The sequence below is a fragment of the Mchenga conophoros genome, linkage group LG22 (genome assembly GCF_057382185.1).
Source record: "Mchenga conophoros isolate Kocher_MC1m ecotype Shallow Benthic linkage group LG22, M_conophoros_male_GT1.1, whole genome shotgun sequence".
In the NCBI taxonomy this organism is placed as follows: domain Eukaryota; kingdom Metazoa; phylum Chordata; class Actinopteri; order Cichliformes; family Cichlidae; genus Mchenga; species Mchenga conophoros.
This window is the reverse complement of record NC_140546.1, coordinates 17,613,602-17,641,389: the sequence shown is the minus strand read 5'-3', so window position 1 is coordinate 17,641,389 and position 27,788 is coordinate 17,613,602. Positions and strand designations below refer to the sequence as shown.

Sequence of the window (27,788 nt, the reverse complement as noted above, 5' to 3'; positions counted from 1 at the left end):
TTAAAAAAGTTTCCTATTTATTTACACATATTGTAGCAAATCAAAGGACAGAACTTGTCCACACCAAGTGAGTCATTGTCATTTAGAGAAAGAGTGTTTCGTGCAAAGTAGGGTAAACCTATACTCACTGGCTATGTTGCTAGGTACACCTGTTTAAATTGAGACCAAATGGAGCATCAGAATGGGGAATAAAGTTAATTTAAGCAACTCTGAATGTGGTATGGATGTGGTACGGGCTAATGGGAAGGCGACAGTAACTCAAATAACCACTCAATACAACCAACAGCCTAGTGCGTCATGTCGCTCAAATCTTCCTGAGCTGGTTTCTTGAACATGACCATGAGTTTAATATACTCAGTTAAGGGGATTTGGGATGTTTTAACAGGTGATTCACAGCCAAAAAAATCTGCAGCAACTGTGTGATGCTAACATATCAACACATATCAATCATGCTTTATCTGTGCCATGAAGAATTAAGACCGTTCTGTAGGTAAAAAGTGTACGAATAAAGCAATCACTGAGTGCATGCGTCTGGTAAGGCTTCATGTTTTCATGTAATTGTAAGTCCAGTGTCAGAATTTTAAAAGCAAACAGGGAAAAATGTTATGTTTCGGATTTCAGACCCAAAAGCAAGACACAGAAAACAAGCTAGTGAGATAAAGAACAATTGAACACTAGCTGGTAAACCAACAGAAGAAAATCCAACAAGCAAACAAAGCAAAAAACCCCAAAAGGTAGCAAAAATATACAAACAAATACAGACACATGAGGAGGCAAGCTGTGAAGGAAGATGGAGCAAGTGTTGGTGAACAGGTAGGATGACAGAGTGACTGACAACTGACACTGGAGAAAGAAAGGACTATAAATACATGAGTTGCTGGTGATGAATCTGGACAGGTGAACATACTTTTCATCCATTTCTAACAATTTCTATTTTAATAATGTTCAATCTTCACCCAACATGTTCATAAAAAACATATAAAATGTTATATAAATATGTAAATATTATAAAATAAAGTATGCAAAGTTGTGTTTAAGCTCAAATAAGGAGCAACCGTGTACATCCTATAGGTACTTACTACTTGGTTGAATTACAGCTTCCTCTTTCTTAACTCCTCCGAAGCGCAAAGATGCATACAGCTTACATACAAACACAAGACACACTTGTCTTGTTTGTGCATGTTTCGCTGCTAAAAACAACCCCATCAGAATATCACCTCTCTGAGATATTAAGTGGCCCAAGTGCTGATACAACTGTTAAGGAAATCACCCTTATGTCGAGCTCCTTTGAGAAATAGCGCCTTTGCACGGGGAATTCGTTTGATGGAGGTATCTCATTACCTTTTTAAAAGATAGAAAAAAAGCCCAGCAACCTAGAAATAGTGATTATTAGACGTTAATGCGTCTCCCTGGTTGCGTATCCCTGGCATTCAAAATTCAATAGCTTAACCTCGTCCTAATGAATGTATTAATGATGTTTGTGCTCTTGAGAGTGACTTTCCAGGTTGTTTGCAGACACAAGAGTGTTTTAAAATGAATTCTCCATTCTAATATACTTTTGTTAATGCCTCTCCTGTGTGCTGTGATAACTTCTTTAAAGCCTCTCAAATTGCTACAAGTAATGTAGCAGAACTTTCACAGGAAGTGCGACATTTAAAGGTCAGGCTTTAAGTTTAAGAATCTAATGGTAATATAAATGCTCAGACTTTTATGATCAGCCTACTTAATATATTTAGGTTTTCGGAAAAGCTCTAGTCACATCTAAATTACACATCTAAATTAGGCATGCAAACTAATGTATTACAGCTGATGATCACAATTACATGATTAATAAAGTCATTTTTATTAATGGGGTTACTGTTGTTTTATTGCTCTCAGCCTGTATTTTCCTTACACGTCCAATAAATATCAGTGATCACGATCCTTTGCACAAAAACACCCTAACCCTGAGTGTAGAGCATTTTTGGTTTTTTTGCTTAGTGGTCCCCCAACAATCTGAAAACTGAAAATAATTAACTTTAAAATACTGCATCACTTGTCAGTGTCTCTTCCTCAAAATGTGGGCGTTACCATATCAATGGTATCAATAATGAAGGAGAACCAAACTCTGAAGAAGCTGGTTAATCTAACCTGGCGACAAAAAGCTTCTTAGCAGCACTTTAACAATGAGATGGTAAATGGCCTGTATTTGTATAGCGCTTTTACTTCGTCCCTAAGGACCCCAAAGCGCTTTACACTACATTCAGTCATCCACACACTGGTGATGGCAGCTACATTGTAGCCACAGCCACCCTGGGGCGCACTGACAGAGGCGAGGCTGCTGGACACTGGCGCCACCTCTGACCACAACCAGTAGGCAACGGGTGAAGTGACTTGCCCAAGGACACAACGACGAGACTGTCGGAGCCGAGGCTCGAACCGGCAACCTTCTGATTACAAGACGAACTGCCAACTCTTGAGCCACGATCGCCCATCAGATCAGACATTAATATTGAAGTCATGTGTATGTGGCTTTAGGATCCCTGAAGAGTTTCAGTTTTTGTCTCGTCTGGACACAAGGGTCTTTTACAATTTTTTTAAAATATCATTTTTTAAGGATATCCTAACTAATTTATTAAAGAGGAATAGCCAATAAGAGTGTTGGCTAAAGGGAGGCCTTGGTCACAGAATCCTAGAGACTGGCTGGAGACCCCCTGGCAACCTCTGGTCATTAGGGAATAAAGTGTATTGGCAGACTGGTTGGCTAGTAGTTGCTGGATAATGCTGGGCAAACTTGGGTAAAACTGGGTAAAGAGGGCGCTGCACCAAAAAAAAAAAAAAAAAACACCTTTGGAAACTTCCAGATTCTCATAGTTCTTTGTAGTTTGCATGATAGATGCCAACTGCTCTGCAAACAGCAGCCATTGTACTTGAGCACAGTGTGGATCAAACTGAAACTGAAGAATATTTGCTTGCAAAGTAAAAGCTGTTCCTTAATGCAATGCAGTCCAGTGCATTTTTCTGTTTGTACCACACTTTTCACAATTCGACCACTGCTTGGTGAGCAGTACGCAAATGTTTGCAGGCATGCCAGTATCTACCATGCAAACTGTTGGACACCATAGCAACCTGCTAGCAACCAAAACAACGACATGGATGGGGTTTTTCCCGGGGATTGACTGGGGGTCTGTTCACTTTTCAGTCTTGAACTGAGGAGATACATCAATGACTAGTGCTAGATAAATATGACTTTTTTGAACTGTAAAGTTGCAGAAGAATGTCCCCCCTAAACTGTGCAATAATGCTATATATGTAGTAGTGCTTTTAGTATTATGCACTACCCTGCTTACTTTGCATAAAGCCCATAGAAAAGGTTATCATACGTGGAAACAGTTTTCAGAGTACAAAACTGGCTCATGATAATTGCAGGTGCCCAGTTATTTATACTCTACAGGATCTTCTTCACTGACCGAGGGGCCCCAGAGATTACGATTTGCATTCTCTTTGGGACAATGAAATATATTAAATCTAAACTTTAAAAATAAAAAGAGAGAGAAAGAGAACATTTAAATGTAAACCCAGTGTAAATATACCGCCTATCTCAGTCATATACAGCGTCTGTTGCTGATAACAAGCACAACGTTGATGGTACAATAACAAGGCTTGACGTGAATGTCGAACCTTTCATGGAACACATCTCTCCAGCTTCTGGGAATAACAGCATGGAAGTAACCTCCTAATAAACCTCCCTTTCTCCTGTAGACAACAATCACAACAACATCTATCTCTAATTTATGCCACTTCTACGAGAGTCAAGTAACCAGAAACTATACGCATCAAAGTCATACAGTAGCAGAAATCATTAGACGAGGAAACACTGGAGATAATTTTAGTCTCTGCTTTATATAGTAAGCAATGAGAAGCCAGCATGCCTCTACAGTCATTAGTCACAGAGGAGGGGGATTACTAATACTATCACTTGATTTGACTAATGTTCCTATTTGAAAGGGTTCTTCCACTTGTTTGTCCTTCGCAACAGTGACAGAGAGCTGAAACAAACATCTATCCACTGCGCTGTTTCTGTAGTCACCCTCTATTTCAGATGACCATTTCCCCAGATCCTTCTGCTCCCACTTGTCTAATTACCATAGAAGTATTTTTTCAAACACCCCCTCCATCTTTCCCGAAGGAGACCACATGCAACTATAATTGCCTCCCTCATTAGTTATGTTTTCACAAGACGGGATAGGGGGCAATTAATTTTATCACTTAATTTTGTCACCGTTATTTCCACCGCCTTAGTACTGATGTGTCCACCGCGGCCGGAGCCATTTTTCAGGAAAATTAATTGACGAAGCAGTAAAATTTATCAACATATCACCAGATTAGGCGACAAATTGATGCAATGAGGGAATCAATTGTGTTTCTGTCATCGGGGTAAAACAGCACAACCCAGAGCAGAGCTGGACCAGCTAGACCACTGTGAGAGTGACTTCTGTGGCAGGTGCTGTGATTTATGTTTTTATTTAGACAGGGGGCATAAATCAGAATGAGTTACAAGTATGTGCTACCTCCCCCTGAGAATCGCACAACCCGCTGCACAAAGCACATGCAGCACATACAAAGTTGAGACACAGACACCGACACGAGAGCGAACAAAGATAAAATCAAAGACATCCACAAAAAACAACAGAAAAAAATCAATAAGAAAGAATAAGGCAAAGAATGCTGAATAGATCAACAGCAGCAAAAACAAATACTAGTGAAGGATGAAAAATGTGTATTAGGGAACATTTTGGAATGAAGAATAAAGAATGGCTGCTATTAGCGTTGTCGCCACTCTGGAATTTTTAACTTAAAAAATATTGATGCCATTGGGTAAAAAAAAAAAAAAAGAATTGCCACAACACCCGGGGGTATGAATTGTCCTCGATAAAAGATAAAGACAGTGCTGTAACATGACATGTGATGAGAAGCAGGCACACTGCGTGAGTGACCCACTGAATGAGAGGAGGCCGGGCTCTCTGGGCAGTGCGTTGTTCGAGTCAACTTGACAGAAAGCACGGCTTGTCACAGTAATGATGCAAGTTAAAAAGTTTCAGATACTCTAAGATCAATATGTTTGGATCAATGGACAACCCTGCCACAATTATTCTTCTTTGAAAACAGATGCTTATTGGCACTCGATCTAGGCTACAATTAATTCTTATTTTCTTCATTAATTAAGACAAATGATGAAAGCACCCTTCGCGATGGCCAGGAAATGTAAGAAGTCATGTTTTAAAGGCTTGTTTTGTCTGGTCAACAGTTCGAAACGTGGTTCATGTGTCCATCATCTGAATACAGAGAGTCACATGCACACCATTCCTAATGCCTCAGCTCTGTGCTTTGTCCTAAAAGAGAAAAGAGCATAAAAGCAGGTAGTAAGGAATATTTTTAAGGTAGATCAAGGTCATGAAACCTATGCTCATTAGGGTAAATAAAAGGAATAAAGAAGAATATCTGAAGCATTTAAACATTTTCGAGTCCACTGTGCGACCCTGTCTCTACATGTCTGTAAAACGCTTTTGGGGTTGTGACCCTCCAGTTGAGAAACAGTATCCTGCTGTAGCACGTGGCCCCACGGTGTGCTCTGTATTTAATCAGCGAAACATCAATGAAACTGTTTTTGTGACAGTTAGTCTATCAAAAACATTCAGCTGATCTCATTCAATACATCAGCATGCGGAGAGAACAATTTGAGGACAAAATGAGCAGAGCGGCATCACCTACTGTTCCGTCCTCTCAGGAGTGCACACATTTTGTCCTCAGCAGAGGAAAGAGCACGACACATGAGAGAGAGAGGAGAAGATAAAAAAAAAAAACAGTATAACACAGCGTCTAGAGGAGCAAGCATGAGAATTGCTTGGGCGCCGGGACTGTCATGTCTGTATAAACAGGCATTGATTTTTCTGTCCAGCCCTGGCACCTTAGCCATTTATTCTCAGCTTTGTGGCTGGGGCCCAGCGGGGGTGGAGAAATTCTGTTACAGTCCAGTTGGGCCCTTGAGGCCTGTGTGTGAGAATAGATTTCACCTGTAAACGAGGAGAGGGACTGGAGCCACTTAACAAGGGCAGCTTGTGTCACCAGAGGGCAGGATGGGTGAAGTCACACTGGGTGGATAATGCTGCAGAGAGACAGCGAGAATGAAAGGCAAAAAGAAAGCAGAAAGAAGGACGTGATTGATACTGCTGAAGACGAAGAAAGAGGAAAAGGTGTTTTTATAGAAGAAGAGAAAGAAAAAGGATAAATAAGTGAAGATATTTACAAAGGACAAACATGATTTTACATCAAATTTTCCACGTGACATGATAAATAAAAGCCATCTCTATCCTGCAGGGTGCAGTTCTCAATAATACTTCAGTGAGGGAATAAGACGCTTGTTATCCAAGTCAGCACAATTAGTAGCTCCATCTTAGACTTTAGCTAACCAGGAGCTCCAGCCCTCGGCGACAAACTGCACAAACTCAAGTGACGGTCAGAAGTCAAGGCCAGTCCAGTCTGTGCTGTCATCAGTCGAGAGGCGAGAAATAAACATGGAAAGAAAAGATTCAGTTTTCATAATATTGTTTTTTAATTAGTCTATCTCATTATTAAATATATTGTTTCATTTGTATAGTATGGTAATACTTGCTTCTGGCTCTTTCTCTACTATCCAGACCAATTCAGTTCTATTTATAGCTGCAGCTCACCAAAACAATCATCTCTCAATGTAAAGGTTTTTATTAGTGCTGACTTTTATTTTCTTTTTAGGGGTGATATTCAACAATAAAGAAGACGTCTTTGTTAGTTTCTTTTTGTAACTTACTGGAATGTTGACATTCATTGGGCTATAGATGAATTTCACAATGTTTTTTTGAGTTTTTACTACCCAGTCCAATTCACTTTGAAAAACTGCAGCCCTAGATACAGCATCATACCCTGATTGCATACATCCCCCAAACATTACAACCCAGTCCTCTACATTCATTGAAAGAAACCACGCTGACTTAACACATTTATTTCATCCACCTTTTGATTTACCACCTGCTCGGAGAGTCCAACTTACACGAGCTGGGACGCTGAATTTATTTTATGTGTTCTGCCTTTTTTCCAACTTGGAGTGCATGTGGGAATTGTGGTGCAAACTTGTTAGGCAGGGAGCCACATAAGAAAAATGAAAGTACTTTTGTATACCTGGCAGTTCTGCAGAAGTCAAGAAAGAGCAAAAATCCAGGACACTGAGTTTGCTACATTTAGGAAAAAGGTCACTTACTTTGTAACTTTAGATGTTAAGTGATTTAATACAGATTTTATTTTCCAAAAATGACTAACACAGTCAAATACATGGATTAACCTCAGTTTCATGGGGTTATTTTGACTAAATACATCAGACTGTCTTTTATGGATAAATGGATACATGTTGGGTACAATATATACAGGTCTTGCATTCCTGATTGTTTTCGTTGTTCTCTCAGTTCACGTTTATGCGTTTTGTGTGAGAGGACATCTGTCATGTGTTATGCCAATATTCCTGGCCTTTGACTCATATTAGCAGGTTGCAATGCAGTATATTTTCAATTAGGATTTAAGCTTGATAAAGTACTATTGACAAGAGTGAATTGATTTTGTTGTAACTCTCTCCTTTCACCATTGTCCGATTGATTAACTTGTTTTGATGTCGGACAGCACCGTATACCTCTGCTCTCCAATTGCTGCTACATCTGTACTGTTATCTGCACAAAACTGAAGAATAAACCAACAAAACAAGAAGGAAGCTAAATATTACACCAGGAAGAACATGCTGAGGCAGGAGGAAGTGATAACAGCTTTAAAACATTACGTTTTGTTATATGAAAAGTTATCATGTTTTCCTCAAAATTGAATCGTGATGCAAAGTACGTGCTATCATTGGGATCGCCGCTTGAATTGAAACAAATTCCTTTGACTCATTCAGGCTTTTCAAAATGTACCTGTCGGCATAGTTTCACATTTATAACAAAAACTCAAAAAAAGTCCTGCATTCGTTTTTGCGTTAGTGGAAACAGGCAGCTTCAACATCACGGGAACCTGTAATTGAGAGGAATTAAAGACAAACAGTGAGTTTTAACTCTCGTGTAGGCCCGCACACACACATCAGCTGCTCTGTGAAGTTTCAGCAGAGAGTGACAGTAATGATAGTGTGTGAAGGTTAACTCCAAGAGAAACCGAAGCGCTCCCGCTGAATGGGAAGGAGAGGGGCAGATTTGAAAAGTACTTATTAGTCAAACTGGGTAACGCCGCCGCCTGCAAAGTATAATCAAATCAGTCTATACACCTAGTTCCAACATAGCATCTGAGATGCAACCGGCTCTGCAACCTTGACAGGAGGGTTATTTTTACTGATATGTTGCCTGCCTATTGTCTTGTGCATGTATTGAAAATGGCGGCGTCAACAAAAGGAAATAAATACAATGAAGGATGAATGCGCTCAGGAGGGTGTCGCTGGGAAGGAGGGATACAAGAAGCAATTATGAACATGCGTTCCTTGTGTTTTTATTTCTCTGCCCTCGAGTTAAGCACCCAATTGTTTGTGGAATACATAGACTGCCATGCAATTTTAATGACCCCCAGCACGCGTATATTTCCTGATTCACTTCTCATCGGCCCCCGATTTTTATTTAGAACCAAAAAATACTCCCGACTTGTCTCCTTTGTGATCAATACGTGGTGTCTTGGAATGAGGCAACCGGTTTTAATATGATTTTATGAGATCAGATAGCTCCCTTTGATCCCCGCCACGATTCGTCTGATCTCCTATATCCGACAGGCTCCAGTGTTCATATGCATATTACATCTAGGAACACGGGGAATGGAGAAGAAATATGTGATAGGAAAAACAACACTGTCCCTCTTCAAGGATGTGTTTGTTAACCAGAATTAATAGAAAATCCTCCAGGTGTTATTGTTGTTGTTGGTTGGTGCTGGTGTTTTGTTTTAGCTGGCACTGCTGCTTGTGAGAAGTGCACATCAAGCAAATTAACACTTGCAGCTTTGTCCTTAATTGCACATATGAGAAAAGCAGTGGCTTAGGGAATGTTGTATGTAAATAAGGTTTTATTTTGTTTTGTTTGCTGCTGGTGTTTCATCAAAAAAAGAAGTAAAAAAACAAAACAACAACAACAAAACCACTTAGTTCCTGTATTTAATAATTTTGGGTATTCAGTGTATAATAGGACATTAAAACCTGACCAGCACTCATACTTCACAAGGAAACTTTATAAACAAAAGATCAATGACTACGTTTAATTGAATTATTTGATGAACAGCATTGTTCATATTTTGCAAGATACAATTAAAACACACAGATCCACAGCACTGATAATGGCTTTGTGTGTATCCATTAAACTAGGGATGTCTAACCTGAACCTAATGTGAATTATACTACGAGTCCTAGTACAAATACTACAGCTCAAGGTCCTAATAGCATATTCAAAAAAGCTCTTTAAACCACATGAAACGGCTCATTTAAGCCATTAATCCCAATACAATCCAGTACAGAAATCAGTATCCCAGGATATGTGGTGCATACAGTAGCGACTAACAAATGTTACCACAGCCCCCCCAAAAATCAACTCATAATAATCCATCGAGGTGACTGTAGCTCAGGTGGTAGAGCAGGTCAACTACTAATTGGAAGGTTGGTGGTTCAATTCCTGTCTGCTCCAGTTTGCATTCCATATATCTTTGAGCAACCCCACAAATGTGACTATATGTTAGTGCTTGTGTGAATAAGCCGAGCGCTTTGAGTGCTCAGACAGAGTACAAAAGTACTATATAAGAACCAGTCCATTTACCACACCAACAGAACTACATGTCTCCAGTCTTGTGTGTCTTTTCTAGTTCAGCGTTACCAGCAACTCTGCACACAGATCAGAATTTATTCACGGCGATGAACTGGAACGTACATTCACAGCCACTTTATTAGGGACACCAGGTCAATCACCAATCTGATGCAGGTCTAACACAGAGAGACAGACACACTCACATTCACACCTGTGGGCAAGTTATTATTGTAGGGTCTTTATCATACCTTCACACCTTAAAGTGAGGTGACTGTTGTTGTGATTTGGTGCTATATAACTAAAATGTAATTTACTTTGGAATTAACCTAACCCCAGTAACTGCATATCATGCAAACATGGAAAGGACCCAGCCAGATGGTGAAGTCCAACTCACGAGCTTCTCAGAGTGAGGTAGAACCTCACCGCTGTGCTGCCCCTGCAATATTCAATAGCTGTGAACAATATGAAAGCACGGCTCCATGGTTCAGGCTGATTCCGGCTACGCACACATCATGTCACAAATGACAAAGGGTGGCCTCCACAGTCACCAGATCTCAACCCAACAGAACGCCTTTGGGATGTGGTGGAACAGGAGATTTCCTTTTGTAATCTTTTATAACACATCCCCTCAAATTTTGCTCATAAACAACTTTTGCCTATTGACCATAAAATATATGTTTCCAAAAAGGTTATACCATTATTTAATAATCGCAATTCAGGAGTGAAAATGACAGCCTTTCGGTCTGTCATTAAGTGCATTCACTGAACGATGTATCATTTCTGTGTTCACACAAATGCACATGTTTAACTTCAGGAAAGGCTGTGTGGGAAACTGCTAGTGGTAATAAGGAGGTGATAGCATCAAAGCTTGCCACACTTAAAAAAAACACTACAATGAAGAAATAGTAAATATCCCTCGGCCACATAGTTCAGATACTTAATTGCCTTCCCAAGCTCGAGTGCAGTAAATAATTAAATTTTAATTTCTGCTCTCGCCATTGTATTTCCCTAGCTCGTGTTCAGGTGAATATCTGGATTATTTGTTCATTATAATCACTTATTGTCTCAGAGGTTTGCAATTACGTTGAAGGTGCAAACCAGATCCGTCATCGTCACAAATACCTCCGAGCAAGATCTCAAATCATGTCACCAAATGAAACAGATACATAAAATTTACTAATTTTACATAAATCCATAAACTGCGACCTCTTGTGTTACCCATATTTAATGATGTGTGCACAGGAGTGACGTGGACTATCATTACCAGGTTATGAAACCTGTCGTATGCACCGAGGCAGTTTTATGAATGTATACGATAGCTGTCGTTAAATGTCATTTGTTATTTTGTTCAGGTTTAATGTGAGGTTTCAGATGTGTCTTTTTTATGATAGCTTGACATTTGAAGTTTGAAATGTGGATGCATTTTGCTTTTTTGTAAGAGAGCCTTGATCAAAGATGTGCACCCTGTCTCCAGTACAAGCAGAGAGAAAAACATTTTACGACCACTACTGAACGCTTTATTATGAATGGACCTTAACTTGTACCTAATTCATCAACTGGGTCATCAGATGTGTTCATTTGTCTTGTTAACAGCTTGGCAATAATATAAAATGAAGTAACAGACACACGCTCTGTGGATCTGAATCAACCTCACTCTATGTATTGTGGCCACAACTCTTTGAATTGAGGTGTTTTCAGTCCCAGTGCCACAGGTGTATAACATCAAGCACCTAGCCATGCAGTCTGCCTTTACAAATATTTGTGAAAGAATGGGTCGTCTTTAAGAGCTGACTGAATTCAAGCTTGTTATTGTAACAGGATTTCACTTTTGCAACAAGACAGTTTGTGAAACGTTGTGAAATCTTCCCTACTGGACACTCCATGGTAAACTGTGAATGACAATAACAGTATCTCAGCTACAAAGTGGTCGACCACATAAAGTTAAATGGACTGATTCTTATATAGTGCTACTCTCCCAGAGTACTCAAAGCGCACTATACAACATGCCACATTCACCCAGTCACACCCATTCTCACAAGCACTTTCTCTAAACTTAGCACTATCTAACCACATTCACACACACATTCATACTCCGATGGAGAGGAAAGCAACTTGGCATTAGTATCTTGCCCAAGGACACTTGGCATGCAGACTGGAGGAGCTAAGAATCAAACCACCAACCTTCCAATCAGTCGGTGACCTGCTCTACCTCCTGAGCTACAGCCACCCTGCAAAGTTAAAGCGTTGGGTTGCCAAGCGCTAAGGCTAAATTTAAGGTGTTTTATGATTTAACATAAACCCTGGTGAAATTCTTTCAGCGTTACAATACTTTAAACAGTACCATGATGCACCGTATGAATTTTCACATTGTTATTATATATAGTAAAGCAACGTTTGGATTTTTACAAAGAAAAAATTTGGACTCACTGAGTAAATATAAACCTTTCCACATGATGGGGGAAATGACATTTCTTTCATCAATCATATTTTCACTAGTTGTTATGTTTCATTTTATTACAGATGGGATCTGTCATCAACACCTCCTCGTCTAACCAGATGACTAATGTAGATATTCAAGTGTTGTGTTAAATGTCTTTGCCACTACAGTTGGCTTACATTTGTTGGATAATGTAAGTAAGTTGGATCAGGAATTTCTACCTATGATCTCTGTTAATAAAACAGTGTCCATGTTAATTATATAAACATTCTAACAAACCAGTACTTCTAAAGTAGTAGACACAGTGGAAGCCATGATGCAGTGTTTACATGAAGCATAATTCACAACGCGTCACACGATTTATTAACTGAATTTCAGACTACTGTGCTTTATGTCATGTCCGCTGTCATATCATCATCAACATTATGTTTGAAATAGACTGACCAACTAGGGAACACATCTTCCCCTCTCCTTTTCTATTAGCGCTAGCAAAATTTGAAATGAAGAGTCATTCATCTAGATCCAGCAGCAAACAAAATCAAATAAATCAACACTTTGCCCAAATATAAAAATATTTGTGCTGTGGGCAGATAATTAATGACCACAGCTGCTCTAATTAAAAGCCATCTGAGTTCCATTAATCTTGGTTGTTCGGTCCCGTCGTTTCTCAAAGTGGACAGCCACGCCTTTCCTAAGCAATGCCCATTGTCCTTGGACTTATTTTTCAGGTGATATGGAAGGCCATTGTTGCTTTATTAGGATCACGAAGAAACATGAAAGCATAATCATTTATGGATTCCGAAGTGGGCACAAAGAAAATCTCGCTTATCTCCCTCCAGTTTGGATTTAATATCGTGTGGAAACTGAGCATTGTAGGGACTAAAGCGTTGCTTCAAATAAGACAAATTTAAAGAAAAAGATTTTTCTTTTCTTATGGACAGGTTAAAAAAAAGGTTAAAAAAAAAAGAACTGATCAATTAGTAAATATAATTGATCTTCATCTCACTCAGATCTACTGTCAGCATGAACACTGTATCCATGAAAATGCTCATAAATACTTCTGGAAACATAAACAGCATGGCACACAGGATAACTTAAGCCTCTACCAAAGTTTCACCGTTCAAAACAGGTAGAGGTCGATGGATATATGTTGAGATTCAATGACATTCAAGTGATTCAAGTAGCATTTATTTCTGAAAGCGTTAATAGATCAGTTCAACTGCAGAAAATCCTTTAACTAATATAAAGCCTAAAAATTATGTTAATACCGAATATTTAAGTCATACGTACCTCCTACAGAGGAACAATGTTTTATTGAAATTCAGCTAATTTGTTTCCCCAGTTAGCAGTTCATTACCTTTCCGGAGTGAAAAAAGGGAAATTTGCCAACAGATTACTATAACTCTGCAAGACAAACACTTTGGAGAGAAGGACTGTGGATTTGTCCCTCAGCACCTCGACTTAAATTGACTTGAAGTCAATGGGATGTGGAAGGAAAACCTGTCTGCAGCGTTAGAGTGCACCTGGACAATATTTCAAAAACATAATTTAAGTTAACTATAGGACAAAAGTGCGACTGAATGCTTGCTGATAGTGCCGTTGATCCTAGAATTCTGCACTACTGTTTGAACAAATCCAGACTGGATTCTAGCTTGTGCAACAGTAACGTTTCAGCTCTAATAAGTTTTCCTTTTTAAATCTAGGATTCGCCTCGCCAATAAAAGGTGCAAAATTACACTTTAAAAAAAAATTGAGTGATTTTAAATATAACCCATATGATTATACAGCAGTTATATGTTTAAGTTAAATATTAGGTGTGTAATCACAGCTGAAAAATGTTCAATTTCTTGAGTCATATATATAAGATACCGTCATGCGGTCACTGGGAACAAGGCTGTCTGAAGTACACCGCTTCACTTTACCTACCACACACACTGTTCTTAAAAAACAACCCAATATTATCTGTGTTATTGCTTCTTTCAAACTCTTTCCCCCCCCCCTCCATCCTTAATTATTCATTTGCTCATATGCTTTGTGCAGTACATAAAATTGTTGATGGTAATCACAGGGGCAATGGCCATTAAGCCCTAATGTGGCTAATGTTTGCCTAATCAAAGTTTTATGGACGGCAATAACTTTGAAAGAACATTTTTTTAATTATCCTTTAATTTGAGACATGATATTGGTGCAATTTCTCATTGCTACAAAGACCAAAACAATAACAACCCCCAGGGGAAACATTATTGTTCTACACATTAAAGGTATGAAGGCAGGGCAAAGCACAAGACCCTTTTTTTTCTTTTACTTTTTTTTTTTTTTTAAGCGAACATTCTTCAGCACTTGCAGGAAAATTCATCTGCAGCTCAATTAGCATTGGTAATTGAAAAAACACTGGAAAAGACTGATTCATCATGATGATGGATTTTTTTTAGGTCTCGCGCTATATTTTAATTTAGTGTAATCTCTTAGAATTGACTTTCATTAATGCTGTGACATTTAGAAACACCAAAGGAGAGGAGTCACGATGACAAGTGTTTTCAACGAGGTTTTTTGTGCATATTCTGCTATTGTGATTTGAAAAACCGTCTTTGAATTGATGGGTAAAACGCTTGTGAAGTGTGAAGGGTGAAAATGTAATTTTTGTCACAATGAAGAAGTCTACATCTTGTTATCTTGCTTCTACCTCCCTAAAATCCCTTTTCTCCCCACTTTCTTTGTGGAGCATACAGTATTTACTTTTTTTTGCAGCCCTCGCCACCCAAGTACAGACATTTGAGTGAGTTTATTAGTTCAAAAGGATTATTATTCTAATGTGAAAATGGAACTAATGGTGTGCCAGATGCTTTTTGCACAATTATCTGAGAAAACAAGTCTCAAGACAAGTCATGTGTTATTATTTGGTCATTTCTCAGAGACCCTTCAAAATTGCCCAATTATGTTCTATTAAGGCAAGGCCAACCCTGTCAATCAATGAAGCAGCATTTGCCCCTGCCTTCAAAGACAGTCCACTCAACATTTAATGGCTCTCAGAAGTTTGCAGTGCAGCTACATGAAAATGTTGCTCAGACCAATAAAGTTTGTTTTTCTCCAACAGGCCAGAATGTGTTGCTCTGGTTATTGGCATAGATTTTCTTGCTTTATTTTCTTTTGAAAAGGAGACAAAAGGACATTGAACAACTGGTTTCTATTCATACACATGCCTATGAATGAAATGAAAAAAAGCCCTTTGTGGAAAAAAAACCCTTTGCTACATAATGTACACTAAGAACGCCAACATTAATAGTCATGTGAAAATGACAGTTTACATAGGTTTCTTTGTCCTGTGAAAAACAAAGTGCGTCCCATGATTCATTCGCTTATAGAACCATCTTTAGCAACCATAACATTAATAATCAATAACAATAGCAATTAATGATCATTAGTAATTGCTATGTATGACTTTACCAAGTTTCCACAGCACTGTGGGGGAATTCTGGGCACTTCTTTATGCACCGCTCTTATAAGAGCTTTCAGTGACGTTGAGGTCTAGACCTTGTAACAACGTTATTCTTTTCTTTTTCAGCCATCCTGGTTTTTATTTGCTGGGGATCAAAGTCCTGTTAAATTTAAGCCAAGCTTTAGCTGTCGGGCAGATCGCCTCACATGTGACTTTTGAATAGTTTCAACTGAACTTACAGACTGAAAAGTGCCCTGTGGCAAGCCTAAAGCATCATCCCATCATTACTGTGACCGTGCTGATATGCTACGTTTGGTTTTCACCAAACATGGCACTGCACATTCTGGCAAAACGACTCCACTTGTCTTGTGTCTTTTTCAGATGCATATTTGCGGCCATGTTTTTTAGAGATAAGAGTTTCTTATGGTAACTGTTACAAAAAGACTCTGAGCATTAGTCTCACCTTCGTATGAGGACGTTCTAGCCTTTCAATTGTGTGGACATTATGTTAACAAACGTAATATTGTACACAAGAAAAGGTGGACAAACTTTGGCGTTTATAGAGGTGGTTCAGTTAATCAAGTGCATTTGATACCCAGCACTTGGCTGTTACTTACCTTCTTACTTGTACTTTGTTTTTCACAGGACTAAATAGACCTTTTTCACAAGGTAGCATTTTTAACTACAAACTGGATTAAAGTGAAGTTTTTGTCACAAAAAAAAAAGAATTATGCTGTAAACATTTAACAGAGACATTCAAGTGGGCTACGTGGAATAATTACATGAAACTGGATGCTTGCTCTCTTCTAATAATGAATTACATATGAAACATTTTGTCATGATTTGAGCAACTAACAATTTTCTGGTGTCTGTGTTGTATTTTCCTATGCATGTATAGAATATGAATCAAATGAGACACTGTGATGCTAAACATACACACCACTCTCCACAGATACGCAAGAAGGTGGGATCACAGTAAAAACGGGCTCAACCACTCAACTGTGGGACGATAGGTCGGCGAGAAAAAAAAAAAAAAAAAAAGAGGCCCTACCAGTCTCTGAAAGTGCAATGCAAAGATGTTTCACTTTAATGATTGCAATGATTCGTTCTTACTAATATTTTTGTACTCCATCATCATCATGGCTCAGTCATTAACTACTGTGTCTTTTATATATTCCATGCATCAATCCCTCAGCACGACGTACATCTCCCGTCAAACCAAGACTGGTAGACTGCACCACCTACAGTTTCTAATTAAGCAGCTAAGAGACAGACTACTCTGGGATGAGTCATGAATTAGGTGTATGTTGTTGAAACTCAGCAATAAGACACCATATAAAATAAAGCTTCAGCTATTTTTGGTTTGGCTTAAATTTTTGATGTCCTGCCACTGTTGTGCCCAAAAGTCTCATCATCCCCTGCTGTTCCCAGTTTGCTAAAACTTGTGCTAGGTCAGCTCCAAACACATGCACCGCCACTGGGAATTTCTGGCAATCCGCTTGTCACATTTGAGCAAAACATCTGTTGTTTTACTGGCCTGGCCAAACCCATTCTGTCGGAGCGAATTAGGGAAATGGGAAACAGTGTCACCCATGAATCTGACACCATTGCCGTATTGGCTTTTAGCACGCATGCAGAATAGACTCGATTGGAGTTGAGAATACGACACGCTCAAACAGTGCACTTAACATTTTTTCCAATTTCCATCACAACTAGCATTCTAAAAATACCAGGTGAATAGCGGGGAGGTTGGGATACGATAAATAAAGCTTCTGTGACGTGGCCCAGCGCTGCAATCAATCTCATCTCCCAGCATCCCCTTCTCTCCGTTTCTCTCTTTGTTTTCATATCTCAGTGTCCCTCCCTCTTCGTCCTACATCTCCCTCCTCTCTGTCTAACTCTATCTTGCTTGAGAGCTAGCATATGTCTCCAATCATTTCCTCCCAGCCCCCCACCCCTTTGCCTCTGCCTTCCCCCTAGATTTCCTCTCTTCCCCTCCGTTTCTTCCCCAGTTACTCCTTCATCTCTCCCAGTTTGACTCGAGCGGTGACTGGTGCAGTTATCAATCACGGAAGCCAAGCCTTGTCAGTGACGACTGAACCCAGAGGCGCCCCTCTCCCCTCACTCTCTCTCCCTCTCTTTATCTGTCTCGGTCTCCTTCCTTTAACAAATTTGTTCCAGTTAATAAGCCCTCCCAAATGACCCCCTCTTCCTAATTAAGCACAGGCAGCATGTAGGGAAATATGATACTTAATTAATGATGAGATAAACTCTCTCCCAAGGCCCTGTCAGAAAACCATGACACCATGTTTGGCGGTTTGAAATCAAATTAATATGCCGAAAGACAGAGAAGAATAACTGATGAGAGATTTCACTCTACCTTTTCCAATTCTTCATCACCATTCATTCATCCAAATTCCAAGCAAGAAAATTCCACGCATCCAACCAAGTAATTCCACAGTGTGTTATTAGGTACACTCAACATTTTTATCAGTGCTTTTTTTGTTTTGTTTTTTTGTAGCTGTAAAGCAAACTGCTCAAAGCAGTTTTTTTTAAAGCTATATCAGCTCAGGTTTAGAGGAGCAAGTGGAGCAGTTTAAATCTTTGAGTAAAAAAATGCACAGTTAAATTCAAAAGTTGTGTTCATGCACTACGTGTTGACATCTGTGGAGAAGATACATGTAAGGGGAAAACCTTGTTTTTTTTAAAGTACCATACAGTAGGCAACATGCATATATGTATCCATATGGCTACAAGTGTTCTACTCTGTCCTTAGACGCTAAAGAAAAAGAAGAAAACCCACAAGCAAAGGAGAAACTACACTTGGAAGATGGTGACTAGTGCAGCAGGTGTGTTAGCTCTGCAGTAACTTCTAGATAAGAAAGGTAGTATGGAAGTGCTTTGCACTGTTATCCATTAATACACATGACCTTTAGATTTTTTTGTGAGAGAGCCAGGTCCATACTTTAAAATTGGCTAAGATTGCGACAATGCTTAAGCTAGCATAATTTAACAGATGTCATACCTAATAGTAAGTTTTGTAGGCCACTTAAGTCTGTCCTTCTAGCAAAATACAGTGTTAATATTTTACATGAAACAGACTTTTACCACCATGTTAGTGACTCAAAATTAAATGTAATTAAATGTTTGTAATAATGGAGTTTAAATGTATATAGGTTAATAATTTTGTATATGAGTGGGTTGGTTTTGTTGCTATTTTTTTTATTATTTTTATGATGGCATTAAGTTGTTATTGTAAATTGTGTAACTTTACCGGTATTGGTGCAAAATCTATGATGTTGTGGTCTCCCGAACCTTTATTTTTGTTCTAATTAGTAAATTACGCTGCACTATAAACATAGTGAGTAATTTTCCCTTTCTGCCCACCAGACGCCCTCAGATTTTAATGCCTTCTCAGGTCACTTATTAATGAACTCCGTTTCCCACCTTTCTCTCTTCCTGTCTTTGTATTCCACCTGTCCTGTGCATGTCTACTTATAAGCTTCATTTGGTCATAATTAAAATCAGTCAACGGCTACTGCCTGCTAGGTGTGTTTCTGCATTTGGGCCCTTGATCCTGTTCCCCTTCATTCTGCAACACGGTAACTTGGAGAATATGATGAGATAGTGCATAACAAAGAGAGACGTCAGCATACGTCTGTTAAGGGTGCCCTCAACATTCAGACACAGACATCATAGTCATACAGCACCATCGTGAGCTTTTACATGCCAGAACGTTTAATATACAAACTATTCAAATATTCAAATTAGTTACAACAAAGACTCCTTCAATCAGAAGTAGCTCGCTCGCCAGTGCCAACAAAGAATGTAAAAGACACTGACTGACAATAATTTATTCTCTTATCTCATTGCTCTTTATATGATTTCAGCAAACTACAGTTTCTTTAATCATGTCCAACATCTCATTGTTTTATTGTGTTTTCACAAGCTTTAATTAATGGCTGACAGAAAATCGCTTTTAATAATGCACGGATAATATGTGTCCAGAACATATGGGATACTTTATTCATATTCAACATAAATTGTCAAATTCTGTCTGATAGACCCTTGCAGAAGTAGGCCATTCTGATGTAGAAGCAAAGACGAACAAAGTTCTTTTTCAATTTCTGTCAAATATTTAAAGTCTCATTTATAACTTTCAAGGGAATAACACGTGCTCTCAGAAAGGCTTATTACCACAGGCGGATGCAAGTCAGGTTATAGATGGCTTTTCTGTACTTATATTAATAAAAACTATAAAATAATTAAATAGCATAGCATGACGAATATACTTGTCCTGTTACCTGTTGCCAGATAAAAATTCCTGTTTCATCGAAACACATCGAATGTGTCCTCTTTGCTATTTACACGGGTTGCTTTCTATAACCAAAAATCTTGTCCTGAACCTAAAGACTCTGTATTTTCATAATTTGAGGTTATTTTGCTAACTGACTAACATTGAAACGTCTGTGGCTACTACCAAGGGAAAGACGGTTACACTTGCTGCCAAGAGGTTGCTGGCAGTTGTAAAACTGGTGTCAGATTGCTACAATTTCATTAATTGGCATGCAAAATGCTGACTTGTCTACACACTTGTCACTGAGGAGTTGTGACAAACCGGAAATTAAGCAATCACCATCACAGAAATAGTTGCAGTAGCAAAACCTTTACAATGAAGCCAAACATTACTCATGCTGGCAAGTTTACCACTCAGCAAGTAGTTGGCAAATATTTGCAGACAAATTGCCATCTTCCATGCAAATCTTTTAGTGCAACAGCCTCTTAATGACTAATTTCACCTAGCAACAGTGAAAAAACATCCAATTCAATTCAGTTTTATTTATACAGCGCCAAATCACAACAACAGCCGCCATAGGTGCTTTATATTTATTATTTATTATTATTATTTATTTATATTGGAAGGAAAAACTCACTTTAAACAGGAAGAAACCGCCGGCAGAACCAGGCTCAAGGAGTGGCGACCGGTTGGGGTCCAGCAACCGCTTGGCAACCAGTCAGTGAATCTGCATTTTTCCCTAGTGACTGGACTTTCTGTGACTGAGGCTTTAAAATGTTCGGTTTACTATATTTTGTTATAGTGCTTGTAGCATTCTGAAAAATAGTGTACATAAAGCAGGAAATCCTAAGAACATGGCAGTGGGATGGATTAGATGTACAAAAGCTCTGGGCTTGGCCATTTGGGACCCAGTTCAGTGTTTCAGTTTTGAAGAGAAAAATGTTGGTCTTCTACTTGTTATAACTCATCCATCATACTGATTCTGTCTTGAAAGGTAGTGTATTAAATTACAGGACCTAGACACAACTTAAATGTATTTTCCTTCTCATATTGCAACACAGCTCCAAAGCTTTAGAAGAGAATACGGATCCGGTAAACTCATGACTGTCTGCCTGTTCTCCTGCTGTGGGCTCACATACTGAGGATATCTTCATGGAATCAAGACGGTCTTATGAAATCTAGCAAGCACGGGTCACTCGGGTCAACAAATCTGGTCCAGATTATATTACCAAAGCTCCACTAAAATGCACAACTATTCTTTTAAATAACTCATAACAGTAGGAAAATTTGTTTGGCAGTTGTTCTACTTAAATGTAGCAAGCAAAATGCATAATTCTTACACATTTTGCTGACATGATGATTATTAAAGAGACTAGCGAAGATGTAAACTATCTTAACCAAGTCGGGCGCTGTGATTGTCTTGCCACTGGAGCTTCTCGTTGTGGAAATGTGTCTCGACAATGACAACTACATTTTAGCTCTTGTTTCCCCTGATCTTCAAATCAAATTTACACTGACTTCTTTGATATGTGCAGAGTGAGCATTTATATCCCTGTGGACTGTGAGAAAAATAAATAAACCAAAACTATCACATCCACAAACAACTAACAACAAATCTGACATATTTACCATAACAGCCGTTCTGAACTTTGGTCTAAATGAAACACATCCATAAAATAAGTGTTTGTTCTGCACCGTCCTTTGAAGTTGGATTTGTTTTTGCTCTTTAATGATTTCTTTCTTCTGATGATGATGGAAGCCGTGCTGACACCTTCTTTTGCTTCATCAAGTTCCGCTGCACAATTACATGAATTTACTTTCAATAAATTACCATCTCTGCATACATCAGTCAAATCATCCAGCTGAGGCATTCGCAAACAATATGCATTATTAATTTCATTGTCAGTGTTTATTTGGTTAACTTGTAACCGACTTGGACAGCCCATTGCCTTGATGATGTATTTAAAAGCATCAGGGTCGGCTTTTTAAAAGGAAATCAGGGGATGACATGCTTCCACACACCACTTCGCTCCCCGCTGAGGACACTGAGGGAAAAAGACTGAACTCCAGTGAAAGACCAATCAAAAACTCAAAAGATGCATCGTGAGCTGCTGCAGTCAAAACAACAGAATCAGGAAGATCATCCACATCACAGCGATTCTCAGTGAGTGGTTGTTAGCACTGATTGACTATATTTCAATTTAACAAGTTTCTTCTGTCTACAACAGTTAATTGAATGAATATATTGTATTCATAAAAGCGAGCAAAAACAAAAACAAGAGCAAAGAAGCTGAGTTGGGAACCATCTCTCGTTAAGGATTTAAGAGTTCAGTGATTTCAAGCATGTCAGTCATCGATCTAAATAAGAATGAGGAGCTATTGTACTAACTTTCAAACCGCTAATACTGAACACAGTAACTACGGTCAATGATTACCCTTAATGTCAGTTTGCTGTAGTTAGACTATGAATACTATGCCGTATCTTTGAGGTTAGTGCAAAGCTGGGACACAGAAAGTTTAAAAGAGTGATGCATTCCAAATAGACATGTCTGCTAATGCCGGGGAAAACACAGCTAGTGAAGACAAATCAGAGTGAAGAAGCACCCTCTGAAAGTGCCATGTTGCAGCCATCCATTTAGCCCTGAGGGCACCTGGAGGGTGCTGCAATGGCACCTCTCATCTGCCATCAAACTATCATCCCAGATGACAGCTCTTAGGTACACTTCCAGCGAAATTCCAATCTCTTGCACCATCTTACATGGAAGAAAAAACAAGAGCAGACGAAGGTGGGTGGGGTGTACCATCTTGCAAACATTTCACATAATTAGATTACAGCAGTCCTAATTAAAATAGGATCAAGTGGTTTTGTAAAATGCTGATAAGTTGGAACACGACTGAAGGGTGTTTCAAGAAATAATATAATTTCATCCATTTGATTAAAGCACAAACAATGCAACTGATACAGGGTGTCAACATACACTGTTTAATTCATGTAGTTTTATAACAAAACTCCCAAAATGTTCAGTCTACTTTAATATAAAACGTAATTTCCAATGAAGAAGCAAGATCAAGCTCCGTTTTGACACAGTGGCCAAAAATAAGTCAATTATTTCTCAAAGTCTTCAGCTCTAAAGGCATATACATAGCCTGTACTCCACTGCACTTTTTGTTTTTAAGTTGTGTAATTGGCTTTTCTTCTTCTTTCCAATGTCATGTTTTATGTCATGGCACAAACGCTTGATTCTAGAGTGGATGAGTGCCTGGCAACAACAGAGCCACACAGCTTTATCTGCGACACCTAATGATGGCATCCACCTGCTGTTTTATGGTCACAGCTGGAGCAGTGCAGCTCCCATTTGGCCCAAGTGCACAATCTCTCTTTCTCTCCTCCTGTCTCCCTGTGCCATATACTTATCTTCCTTCTTCTTATTCTATCCTTTGCTCTCATCAGGCTCTCGCATTTTCATCTTTAGGTGTACCCAATTTACCCTTGATTCCCTCTCTTTTCCCCCACCTTCATCCACCTCTGTATTCTACACTTTCCCTTCTTTTCTTTGTGCCTCATTGCCCTGATGTTCTTTTTATGGTCAACAGCCATGAGCTCCTCATCTGAGCTAGTCTGGCCTCATGTGCTTCCGGAAGGGATGAGTAGATGTGGGGGTGAAGGCCCACGAGGTGCCCAAAGAGCCAAATATCAGACCAATATGTCACCCAGCTGCCTGATGACCTCGACCATTCAACCTTGCAGGGCTCTGACTGTGCATCTTCATCCTGAGGGTAACTGCGACATGATGGCAATATGTCTTTTTCATACTGCACAAATGTCCCATTTCATTATCAGACGATTGACACACCATGAAGCCACGTTCTTCTATCGAAAGGGTTGTAGATTTTTGTAGATGAGATAACGTAAAAGTACATTTAAAACTAATTAACAACATGTTCTCTTTTTCACATACAATCACTTTTAGATTAAAATCACCACTAGTCATATCTTTACATGAACAAAGAAAGGAAATTTGTTAAATGACTATCGTGGTGGTGAAACTTAATCACTTAACTCTGACTTGTTCCTTTGGCTCTGTGGCGCACGTTAGCATCTGTCAGTCCATTGTTTTGGTTCAGATCAGTCCTACCAACCTTGCCAGCCTAATTTTCGGTGACAAAGTTAGGTTGAATCACTTACACGAGCTGAGAAGCTAACAGCGAGACATGTTTCCCTTCAGGTTGAACAATCTTGATAAATACATAGGAAAGGATTTAATCTGTAATACTGCCACGTAGCACAGGTTTAAATGTGAAATTATTGAGCTACTGTGTGTAAAAACTTAACCTTGCTAGAACAACAAGCCAAAATGTGCCCAACAGCTCCAATCGAGTTGAAAGATCAATAGAATATAATAATTAACAGAAGTATATGCCATCTAGACATTGGTACAGCCAGTGTTTGACATGAGGCATCAAGGAAAAAAGCAGAACTAGAAGTAGACAGATGTAGTATTAAATGTGCAATCCCAACCACTGATGTTCCAGAACATCATTGAATGACTGAATGACAAAGGTATTCTAAATAGCAGCTTGAGTTCCTCGAGGAACGGCTGCCTGTATTTTGACTGATAACCTAATTTCTGGGCCTAACGTTTCAAAGCCTTGTCGGACATGTTCAGTCTGCTTTGCTATTCTCCAAGACAGATCCACGGAGGATACTCGATATCCACCTACAGGAGAAAGACAAGGACTTCACTAATAGATCACTAAACAGCACAAAATCTTTCAACAATCTTCCAATCAGATTTTAAAACAACAACAAGTCTCACCTTACTTTCCTCTTTACCCCAATAATCATAATTCTCATTTTTAGCTCAAATAAACCCTCAATTGACCAGATTGCAGACAGGTGATCTCCAAGGATGCTCATAGCAGGTGTTTCTAGACAACTTCTGACTGAGTTGACTGAGGAAGATAGGAATTTGGACTAAAAATAGGAGAATCAAATCATTTCTAGGAGACAAGCTGAAATTACTCAACAGCAGAAGGGGAAAAAAATCATGATCGCAGCTCAGGGCCGTCAACAACCCAAGATGTCCTTAGAGAGAGGCTCTGGCTTGACAACATGTCAATATCACTTTGAGTGCTTCTCTGCGAACATAGCTCTTTGGGAAATCTCATTTACTTCAGCAGCTTTACACAGACACACACAAAAAAGACAGTGAACATTTGACGAACGCAAGTAAAAAAAAGAGAGGCGAGCAGTTGATCTTTGAGACCGAAGACGATTTTTAAAAACAGAAAAAGAAAAAGGTAAGACAACACTTCTTTGTTGATCACTGTCAATGCGTTTACTGGACCAGACGGTGTTGTCTAACTTTCGGCAGCTAACACCCATCTGTCTGAGATCTTACGTTGACTGGAAAGAAATCGCTCTCCTTGAATTTAGCCCCCAGTTCGTCTTCCTCTTAAATCTGTCACTCACGTACCTCTCAGAAGCTGACAGGATGATTGAATACAAACCCACATTAACAGTGACAACTTCAGCCGCAGTTAAGCAAACCTGAGCAAACAGAGCATTGTGGTAGGCAGGCACAAAACACAGACACGGCTCTCAGTCACTCTGCGGGTATATGGGCAAAACAGAAAAGCATGAAATTTAACAAAGACACGAGTTGGAGATTCTTTTATACTCATTCCTCAGATATCAATAGCTTCAAATCTGCACAGCTGTATTTGTAAATAGTGGACAGTACAGTTTACAATGTGGACAAGGAGCTCCTTTTATTATGAAGAACTGTACAATAGTGAATATGCATATTGTAGCATGTCTTGCAATTTCCATATTTAGCTCCACACCCTTAGGTGTTTCGCTCAGTCTCCAGGGGCGACAGCCGTTCTTGAGCGTGATTTGTCCCAGAGGCTGTTACACCTGCTGAATAAACATGAGGCTAATCCTCCTTCCGCTACACTTGTAAGGGGTCAAAGTTCGTATTTACAAGAACAGCAAATCCACTTACAATCAAAACCTGTTTTGGGAGTATCCCTTCTTACGCACCTACAAGTCAGATTTCCCCATGTATGCATCACATGGCAGAAATCAGGTTATCTGCTTATCCCCCCCCCTCCCCCCACTAATCAGTATTTTTCCATTAAGACATCAGTTGCCATTTTTTTGTCATTATTATTTTTTCCTCAGAATAACTGGACCTTTTATTTCTTTAATCTTTGAGTGCGCTTGTCAAAATGTATATCAAATATTTTCCATCAGAGAATATTTTCATTTCCTGTTCTCTGTCATGCTGTGTTCTAAAACACACTTTCCCCCCCATCTACTGAGTATAAGTAACAAAACTGAACAAAAAGAAACTGTTCAGAGTTCATGGACTCTGGATATTTGAACAAATACTTGTTTCATTGGAAAACAAACGCGTAACAGTTTGTGGTCTGATTTTCAGTTTGTTTTAAAATGTGCACTTCAGTGTAACAAATGAGTGGCTTTTTTGGTTAGCATCATCAACCCCCCCCCCCCCCCAAAAAAAAAATCCCACTGACTTATCTAAATAGAATTTGTAACTGTTCATGTTAAGATGGTAACTAATCAATTTTTTATGCAGAAGTTGAGCGCACAAAACTTTAAGATCTAGGATTTAACATTTGCTGATTAGCTGTGTTGTGGTTGACATTTAAATAACATTTATTTAAAATGAAAAGAAGCCCAAAAAACCCTACTCGGTAATATTTGGGAAATAATTCCCCCAATTTCCACTAAAAAACAGACTATCAGCGGTAGTGATTAAAGACAAGCAGAACACTAAATATGGCCACTTAATTAGGTATACTTGTTCAGATGCTTGTTAAAATGTTTAACCAGTCACATGGCAGCAACTCGGTGCACTTAGGTATGTAGACATGGTCAAGATGACCTGCTAAAGTTAAGCCAAGCATCAGAACAGGGCAGAAAGGTGATTTAAATTTTAAATGTGTCATGGCTTTTGGTTCCAGACAGGCTGGTCTGAGTATTTCTTTAACTGTTGTGTTACTGCAAGTTTCCCACAAAACCATCCCTTTGTTGCCTTTGAGACTAACACAGAGTCATCTCAAAATGCACAATCTAGCTTTAAGAGTTGTTACAACTGGGCTAAAGACAACGGGGATAAAAAGTAAACTTCCCTTTTATTCACAGTCAAAAACCTGCGTTACAAAGAACTGAAACACAGGTAAAAGCCAAATGTGAGGGTGTGCATCCATCCTCAACCAGCTGCAATCCATTTACTTTCAAACCAGCTAGTTCTTGATAATGTTTCTATTTCACTGAGATGGCAAGCCACACATGCTAAGCTCCACACCTCACCACTAGTTTGCTTCACTACTTTAAATATATTTTACCTATTGTCTAATCACACTTTAGAGTGTTTATAGGGAGTGCACACATATCAACATTGCAAGGCCAAAATCCTCTTTTATGTTATATAAATACATCTTTCTTTGTTTGAGTTACCTGGGGTTTGACTTCTACTTCCTGGTTGGCAAAGGGCTTGTGGATCTGAAGTACTGCTGACAGCCTCATTGGACTGAACCACATGCTTCATTGCCTGGGTGGGTGTTTGGAGTTAACTGTTTTGTGTTAGTTGCTTATATGGCAGCCGTTATGTTTTCCCCTTGTGTGTCATATGGTTTAGCTAAACCAGTATTTACGTTTCCTCATGTGTCATTTCAGCAGGTCAGTTTGTCTTCTGTTTGTTTGAGGTTTTGTTAGTTGATACTTGAGTTGACGTCTTTTAATGGTCTGCCTATTTAAGTTTTTGG

The 27,788-nt window shown here is 39.1% G+C and overlaps 1 protein-coding gene across 1 annotated transcript in view; it reads right to left on the bottom strand.

Annotated features, from left to right (window-relative positions):
• LOC146549243 (teashirt homolog 1-like) overlaps positions 1-27,569 on the bottom strand; it is a 142,447-nt gene extending 114,878 nt beyond the window's left edge. Inside the window, exon 1 of the mRNA XM_085262322.1 lies at positions 27,481-27,569. The gene's annotated coding sequence lies outside the window, so the exon portion shown is untranslated. The remainder of the gene's footprint in view (positions 1-27,480) is intronic.
• Between the last annotated feature and the right edge of the window lie 219 nt (positions 27,570-27,788).